Source organism: Panicum virgatum, chromosome 8K (genome assembly GCF_016808335.1).
Source record: "Panicum virgatum strain AP13 chromosome 8K, P.virgatum_v5, whole genome shotgun sequence".
In the NCBI taxonomy this organism is placed as follows: domain Eukaryota; kingdom Viridiplantae; phylum Streptophyta; class Magnoliopsida; order Poales; family Poaceae; genus Panicum; species Panicum virgatum.
In genome coordinates this window covers 17808743-17818153 of record NC_053143.1, presented here as the reverse complement: position 1 = coordinate 17818153, position 9411 = coordinate 17808743, and the positions used below count along the sequence as shown (strand labels likewise).

At 43.0% G+C, this 9411-nt stretch overlaps 1 long non-coding RNA gene across 1 annotated transcript; it reads left to right on the top strand.

Moving 5' to 3' along the window:
* The first annotated feature begins 7193 nt into the window (after positions 1 to 7193).
* Positions 7194 to 9203, top strand: LOC120644101. The gene is made up of 2 exons (XR_005663399.1): positions 7194 to 7800; positions 7912 to 9203. It is a non-coding gene; the product is annotated as an uncharacterized LOC120644101 (long non-coding RNA).
* The last annotated feature ends 208 nt before the right edge of the window (positions 9204 to 9411 follow it).

The window sequence follows — 9411 nt, the reverse complement described above, 5'->3', positions numbered from 1 at the left end:
ATATTTCCCTTTTGCCCTCCAAACTTTTTTCCCTGTCCCCATACTATACATGGTACTCCATTTTAAAATTTTGTATATTTCTTGGTTTGTTTGCTATATTTAGTTAATTTATTTTATTAAAAAAAATTTTGGGGACAAGTTAAATTTAACAGCAAGCGATTTGTATAATGGAATATAATGAATGGAAAAATAATATTCATGTTACTAAGTCCAATGTGACTATGTAAGACCTTATCTAGGAAATGAAAGGAGATTTCGAACATCTTGTTCACGAAACATGACCACGAACGAACGTGTGGCCTAATTATTTTTAAATTCTATAAAAAGCAAACAAAGTTTGAAAATTTTGAGATTTGTCATGATATCATGATATCAGATATGGAGGCTTTGGTAAAAAAATTGATAAGGTTTTGCACAAGTTGTCACATACGTTGCTTACAAAACGAAGCATCTCCAAAGAAGAACCCTAGAGTTGAGAAGGATTCGTTAAGATTTAAAGTCAAAATGATGGTCGAATTGGGATTTCACTTCAAAACTTTTTGTATAAGCATTAGACATCATAAATTGTTTCTTGTGTGATTTTGAATCAGAGAAGAAAGCTTTTGATATGTATAATACATATGCGGACAAAGTTGGGTTCAGTATTAGAAAGAGCGATGCAAAGCGTCGAGCAGATAATACAATATATCTGAAATATATGGTTTGCAGTAGCCAAGGCAATCAACAAAGCAAGTCATAATATCAAAGGGCACAAGAACAGGCTGCAATGCTCGTGTTCAGTTTAGTGTTAGCAGGGAGGGGATTTTGACAGTGCAAAAGGTTGTACTTGATCACAATCCACTGCTAGAAATATTGCCATTTGTACCGTCTGCAACCCCCTATTAATACCGGGCAGCCGACCGGTATCGCTTGGCCGGTACTAAATGACATGCCATTTAGTACCGGTCAAGTTGCCCGGTACTAAAAGATCTTTTGTGTCCAAACGTGTAGGTTTCCTTTCCCTCCTTTTTTTCGTTTTCGTTTTCATTTTCTTTTCTCATTTTCCTTCTTTTTCCTTTTCCACCACACAGTCATTACAATCAAAAAATCACATCACAAGCACAAGAATATATTTCCACACCAGTCATCACAATCACAAGAATACCTTTTACAATCAGAAAAATACATCTCACAATAACAAATTTCAGAAGAATACATCTCACAATCACAAATTTCACAGAATACAATCACAATCATCGGAGGCAGAGCAGGCAGCTCCGCGCGCCGCTGGGAGGCCGGCCAGCCCCCGCGCGCCGCCGTGAGGCTGGCTTGGCTCCGCGCGCCGCCGGGACGCCGGCCTGGCCCCCGAGCGCCGCCGGGAGGCCTTGGCCCCGTGCGCCGCCGGGAGGCTGGCCAGGCCCCCGCGCGCCGCCGGGAGGCCGGCCAGGCCCTCACGTGCCGCCAGCCTTGGCCCCGCGCGCCGCCGGGATGCCGCCTGCGGCCTGCCTAAGGAGAGGAGAGGAGAGGGAGAGAGAGAGAGAGAGAGGATGAGAGGACTGAGTGGAGAGGACGACGGAGTGGAGAGGAGAGGATGAGGATGAGACTCGGCCTGGTGAGTGGTGGAGTGGATATTTTAAGGATGACGGAAGATTTTTTTTGCTGGCATGGTTAGTACCGGACGGAGGTTATGTCCGGTACAAATAGAATACTTTTTGTACCGGACGGTGTCTCTACCCGGTATTAAATTTTGTGGGTGCTATTTAGTACCGGCTAGAGCTACCAGCCGGTACTAAATCGTTATTTCTTGACGTCAGTAGTGGTTTCAGCCGGTACTATTCGACTCTCAGGACACTATGCGTACCTCCCGGTACTAAATTGACCTTTAGTACCGGGCCAAAGTGCGCCCGGTACTAACATGTAGGGACGAATGTGCCGTTTTCTAGTAGTGATCATTACCATGTTAGTCCAAATAAAAGGCATAAGCTGAGGTCCCAACAAAATGTTACAGAGGCCGACATGCAACTAATTGGTCTATTAAGGGAAGGCGGGATGCAACCAGCACAGGTTTATGAGTTTATGAAGGAATTTTATGGAGGAGCTGACAAAGTGCCATTCTCGAGGATGGATTGCAATAATGTGATTGGTCGTCAACGCAAGAAGTACTTAGAATCCAATGACGCGCAAACACTGCTGGAGTACCTGAAAAATAAGCAACTAGAAGACCCATCATTCTTTTATTCAAATAGATCAGGAAGATGGTAGGATCGCTAATTTCTTTTGGGCAGATGGTCAATCCATCACGGATTACGCATGCTTTGGTGATGTCGTGTAAGTTTGAAATGCCTTTTGCTCCACTCCTTGGAACTAATCATCACAAGCAGACAATTATTTTTGGAGCTGCACTGCTGTTTAATGAAACTATTGAATCATTTGTTTGGCTCTTTGAAATCTTTCTAACAGCAATGGCATGCAAGCATCCAAGCACAATTTTCACTGATCAAGATGCCGCCATGGCAGGAGCAATTGCTTATGTTTTCCGAAATACAAGCCATCACCTATGTTTGTGGAATATTTATGTCAATGCAGCTAAACATCTCGGACATGTAATTCAAAAGCATGCAGAGAAGTTTCTACCTGATTTTAAGAGATGTGTTTATGAAGACATATCGGAGTTTTACTTCAACAAGAAGTGGCTTGAATTGTTGCATGAGTACAACCTTGAGTATAATGAGTAGATGAAAAACTTATACGATTTGAGAAAAAAGTGGGCTGCTGTCTACCGTGACTCATTTACAGCTAATATGAATTCGACTCAAAGGAGCGAAGGTATGAACAATGTATTCAAGAAAAGATTTCGTAGGAAACTTGGACTTAAAGAGCACCTTGTAGAATGTGAGAAGGTTTCACGTAGTATTAGTGAAAAATGAGTTCAATGAAGATTTTAAATCATGTCGAAAAAAATCCAAGTACTTACGACCCAAATTTACCTCTAATGAAGACTGCAGCTGAGTCATATACAAGACGGCTGTATTCATAGTTTGAGGAGGAATTTAAGGAACAATTTTCATTCTCTTGTAAATTATTACAAAATGAGGGGTCAATCTTGACATATACAGGTATGCATATGCACTCTTATTATGGAGCAATAGTTGTATTCAACAAAGCAGATATGGCCATCACATGTGCTTGCAGAAAGTATGAATCCATAGGTATGTATACATATTTTTAAATGGCAATAATATGGTTCCTAATACAATTTGATGAAATGTGGCATCCACATCGTATAGGTATATTGTGCAAGCATGCCCTCAAAGTTTTCAATATCAATGATGTTTATATTTTGTCACCACAATATATATTGAGTAGATGGACAAAATATGCAAAGAGATGATTTTATATTGAGAAGCTGGGAACTGAGAAAGAGAGTTTGAAAACGCATGCTGCATGTATTTCATGAAAGGCGACATCTGTTGCATTGAAGTGTTCACTGTCAAAAGAACTTGATGATTTGGAGAAAGCCATAGATAAGTTAGATTTGGAAGCAGATATTTCTGTAAGCAAGATTGAGGAAAAAGCTAGTGAGATTCCTCTAGTTTTGGTTGACTGTGCTGCAGACACATTAAATGGCAAAATATCATTTAGAGTTCCTCAGGTGGTGAAAAGCCCAAAGAGTAAACGAGGAACCATCTCCCTAGATAAGAAAATAGAGAAGAAAAAGAAAAGTGGTAAAAAGAAAGGTATTGATCCTACTAAACCAGACTACTTTTTTCCCCATTCTATGCTTGTAAAGTTAACTTAATTTGTTTGATTTATAGGAAAAAATTCAAAGAATACAGCAGAAAATAGATATGAAGGTGCTGATACAGATCAATTTATTGTAAGCCATACTTGGACTATATTCACCTTTCATATTTTATTTGTTGATATGCAATGTTTATGAACAATTTCAATTTTTTTGACACAGGATTTTAATGCTAGTAGCTTTGGTGGTAACAGTACAATGCCAAACTTTGCAAATGATGTCTATGTGCAATCTTCTTCTATGGCTGCTCCGTTGATCCAAGAAGGATGTAATGTCAAGATGCCGCACTTTAATATGTATGACAGTTCTTCTACCATGGGAGCTGCTTACATCCAAGGAGGCTATACAGATCTCTTGCTTGGAGTTGATCGAGCTGCCACATTGCAGCCAGCTGTTAAGAAATTAAATTTTGATATAATTCCAAATCAAGAAAACATGTAATCTAGCTGTGTTACACTGAAGTTTATTTCAATTTTCACTGTGACAGTTGGGACCATGAAACAATCTGAAGTTTTGTAACAAATCGATCATATTGCATATTTGCGACCACATCAGACCATATGTACTTTAGATAAAAAAATACTACCGATTACAGGTATACATTGACACTTGGTCCATTCAATAGAAATCTATCGGCATATACATTCTACAATTTGATCACTACAATACTTTCGAGCTGCAATCGCATTCATGGGCGTCGAAGCTTATCAGTTCTGGAGTTCTTTAGCATTCTACGCAGTCGAGCTCATTCCTTGCTTACAGTCTGCAAGGTGCTTCTATTGAAAGTGACGCTGGGCAACCTGCAATTGCAAGCAGGGAAACAGTTACACTCCAAATGTTCCTTAGCTCTTCAAACGAAAAGATGAGTTGCTTACTGCTTAGTGCTGGCCATAATGTAATTGACCTGACGAACCATCTCCTTCTCTGGGTGGTCAACTGGTCATTACAACTGTCTTGGCGGCAAACATGACATTATCTTGCGAAAGCTTAGTGCGATACTTGCAAAATCTCAAAGATTTTGAATGAATGAGACAGATAACATACAAGACACAGATAAAGCAAGAGGCACCTTGCTTTGACGAGCCCGCACGCGGCGTCGAAATGGCTGTACCGTCACTCCATCAGCATCCCGCCACAAGTCTGTAAAAGGCAACGATGTTGCCGGGGGAGCCGGAGCCCTCGACGGCGTAGAGCATGCCGGCGGCATCGGAGGTGCGGCCATGGCAGTAGAGGTTCCAGACAATCAGACATACAGGTTGGGGGCCTTTTCCCATCGCAGGAGGAGAGAGCTCGACAAGGTCAGCGCGGGCCCGGCGATATCTTCGTGGCGGCGGCGGTGGCGGCGGAGGCTTGGGGCTGGGATCTGGGAGAGGAAACGTGGAAGGGGACCAGCTAGAGAGCGGCGCGGCTGAGCCTGACGAGCCTGAGCCGTCACGCACGGAGAAGACTGCCCTCCTGAGCCGAGCAGCCCGTCTGATTGCCTTCTCCTGTCTGATCTCACAAAGGGCCACGCGGCAAGAATCTGAGGTGGTGCTGCAGGGAGGGGTGCGCGCGGTTGTATATCACTGGAGGGGACAGAATGTATCACCATCGCCTGAAGAAGCAGCTTTGCATGGCGCGTGGTGGGTCATTTTCCAGCTCAATAAGTTGTATGTTAGGTACGGCCCACTATTTATTTTTAGTGCACGGAGAGAGAAAGAAGACGTGCATGCATACAGAAAAGACAAAACAATTAAATCACCCACATCCAAACAAGTTTGAAATAAGAAAAATTCATAAATCCCACTGCGAATATCCAAAATAAATTCTGAATGCACCGCTGTATTTCTTGCGTCAACACTACGAGAGACGCCACCTTTACCGTGTGCGAGAAGCTTTACCGTGTGCACTTTGTCGGGCACACGGCAAACAGACTCTTTGCCGTGTGCCTACCATGTAGGACACGGCAAATATACAGGCACACGGCAAACAGGATGTTTGCCGTGTGCCAAGTGTTTAGCACACAGCAAACAAATGGACACACGGCATAGCACCATCTTTGCCGTATGCCGAGCAATAAAGCACACGGTAAACATATACACACGGCAAAAGAGTCTTCTTTGCCGTGTGTTTTTGTTAAGCACACGGCAAATTTGACTTTAAAAAATTAGTTCTCCGTTTGAAACTTTTTTGTTTATCTCTATATTGTACGTGGGACTCTACATTAAGTTATGGTAAATTTCTCGGTCATTTTGCTATATTTAACATTTCTATTTTGTGAAAAGGAATATTAGAGAATAAGTCAATTTTGAACTGCAATAATTGTGCATAGAGTATTAATGAAGCAAAAAAATGTTGTTCACATCATTTTTTCCCATTTGAGCTCTAATCTAAAAAATGGATACAAAATTTGAAGATCTTGCTCATGAGCCATGCCATGAACCATGTGCCCCAATAATTTTTAAATTCTATAAAAAGCAAACTTACTCTGAAAAATACAAGATTTGTTATGCTATCATGATTTTATAAGTGGAGGCTATGGAAAAAATTTGAAAATGTTGAGCACAAGTTATCTCATATACTACTTATAAACCGAAGTATCTTCAAAGAAAATCTATAGAGTTGAGAAGAAGCTGTTGATATTTCAAGTGAAAGTGATAGTCGAATTGGGTGTTGACTTCAAAAAATTTTGTACATGCAATACACGTCTTAGAATCTATCATGCCAAATTTAAGAAAACAAAGAAAAAATATCAACAAAAGAATTACTGAAGTAGAAATTAAAACGAAAAAATAGGAAGGAAAATAAAACAAACGAGAAGAAACGAAACAAGCAATTAGGAAAAAGAATTATCCGAAACAAACAAGCAATTACCTATGTATAAGTCAGAAATCAATTTACATCACCAGATAATATATCTATAATAGGAACAAATTAGTATACACTAGGTATGAATATTCTACAGTATAAAGATGTATAATATGAAATACGAAAAATACAAACTTGAACCAAAAGAATTCTATATGAGATCTAAAATAAAAAAGAAAGGAAGGGAAATAAATAAAAAATATAAATACCACTAAGGAAAAAGGGAAAGGAAAATAACAATTGGAAGGAAAGAAAAAAGTAAAAAAGAAAATAGAGAAATAAAAGTAAGGATGGAAAATATCCAACTAAGCATTAGCAAAGAAATAAATTACAAGAGAAAACATAACCTACACTAGTCTTATCAGTTTGGCAAACTTGCATGTGCACAGTTTCCCAAAATTATATATGCTTGGGCTAAAAGCTGCAAGCTACGGCTGCATGCCACTAAACTAATTAGTGGGCCAAATGTTTATTCTGCAGCCCACGCGCATGCTTCAGGTGATAGATTGGTAATTTGCAGTGCGCGTGATATATAGGTGCAGTGCCCTCCTGCATACAATTTTATTTCCCAAATTCTTAGCTATCCACCCCTTCTTCCTCAAATCCACCAAGCTCACCTCCACTCTCTTCCTCTTCTCTATCCATGCCAGCGGCAGTGGTGGCAGCCCAGCTCCCCTCCCCTCTGCTTTCCTCCACAAGCAGCACTGGCGCCCCTCTCCTTTGCCTCCCACTGAGGTCTGGCAGCCATGGCTCCGAGCAGAGCTAGCTCCCTTGCCTCGCTTCCCCTGGAGCACCAAAATTTAAGGGAGACACACACCCGCGCAGCACCTAGCCCTCGGCATCGGGCGGCGGGAGGGGGCACGGGCTCATGGCGCTGGCTCGTCGGCGCCGCCGGCAGGAGCTGCGCCAGCTCGACGGCGCATCGGCGGGAGGGGGCATGGACGGCATGCCGGCGGGAGGGGGCTGCGGGTCTTGACGGCGCACCGGCGGGAGGGGGCGAGCAGTGCGGGAAAGGAGGCTCTGCGGGAGGGGGAGGCCAAGATTACGAGTGCGAGACATCGACAAATATGCCTAGAAAGGGGGAATGGATTCCGAGCGGAGGTAGATGGCAAGCCTCTTGGGTGCCGGTTTCTGCCCTTTCTCTCTTTTTTTTACCGATCCAAATACAGATGGTGAGCCTGTTGAAGATGCTCTTGCATCGCTATTTCCTATCTTTTGAGTATAATTTCATCCTGCAATTGTATGCTTAAAAATTCTACTTCCCCTCGTTTTTTTTTATACAGTGACCAGGGTGGCAAATCAAGTTCTTGTAATTAGAGGACACAATGGTATGCTGCCAGCTGCTCGTACGGACAGCCATTCAAGTCAGTTGCCTTCACATTTATAAAGCTTAGCTATGTCTGCGAGTTTTGTTACACAATAGATACTTTATAATGGTTAAAAGCTGGGTAGTAACTGTATATTATGTAACATGCACTACTACAATAATCTTTATCGAGACGGGCAAAAACGATTAACCAATGCATTTTTTGCAATCACCTCGGATCAAAGGTCACGATAAATGACCTATTTTCTGAGGCGGATTGCTGCCCGCCTCGGTTAATCAAATAAAAAAAAGAAAAGCCCGTCGACGAGCCTGCTGAGTCTATCGACGGGCCGGCCAAGCCCATCGCCGCTGCTGCCCGACCAACCTGTGCCGCCACTGCTGCAAGCCACTGCTGCGGGCTCCGTCCCGCCGCATGCCGGGCTGCCGCCGCTGCCATAGGACGCTCCGCCACCGCTGCAGGCCACGCCCCACCGCTGCTGCAGGCCGCGCCGTGCGGGATGGAGGGGAGGTGATGAGGATACGACACATTCGGATACGAACATTGATTATAAGGTGAGTTCGTTCTTATATTTGCATAATGATTTCTTGTATAATTCACTTGGTTCCACATGTACCTATCATTATTTGTTTGTAGGTACAAATGTGTTATTACAATGTTGTCGCGGTCTTTTTATTCACACATGGGACCAGACCCATGTTGGAGCATGCCCCACATATGTGGAGATAACTTCAAAGATGCCAAGGACGTTCTTTCCCTTGGCCACCACCTTAGAAGACCAGCAAGGGCGCCCAAGTCAAGGTGGAGGCCCAAACCAAGTCAACTTCGAGTCCACCTCGTGGTCCAGGAGCAGTCTGCCTTAGATTGGACGCCCAGGCCACGTACGGAGTCCGATTTCGATGATCCACATATAGTTGGAAAGATAATTTCATAGATCTTGTAATGGCACCGGTCCCACGTCCAAATGATATCTGAGTCAACAGGAATCATTGAAACAATTGGATGTCCAGAATCTGTCAGGGTGCTGCGCCACCGTCTTTTGTGTTGTTGGGGCATGTATTGTCATTGGGTCCATTAGGGACGCGACCAGATGGTTGAGGTCATACCTACCCTCTATATTTAGTAGCCGTCGCCCTAGTTAGAGTTTGGATTTTGATTAGATTAATCTGTCAAGAACAGTTTCGCTGCTGTGTCGGTTTGTGAGACCCCAACTCGTGAGATTAATCTATCATCTGAAAATTTGGTTGCAATCTTTCTTGTTCTTGCTTGTGTTCTTCGATTCGCAGGCAAGAATTAGCCTTCTTGGCGAGGTCGACTGTGCAACACCGGTCAATAACCTGAGGAGACATGGTGCTGCGATTACGGGGTTTCGAATTGTGCTGTTTGGAGGCCGGATCAACGTGTATCGCGGCTCCACCAAATCGATAGTTATCCTCATAACAGAAGATCGAGAACCCT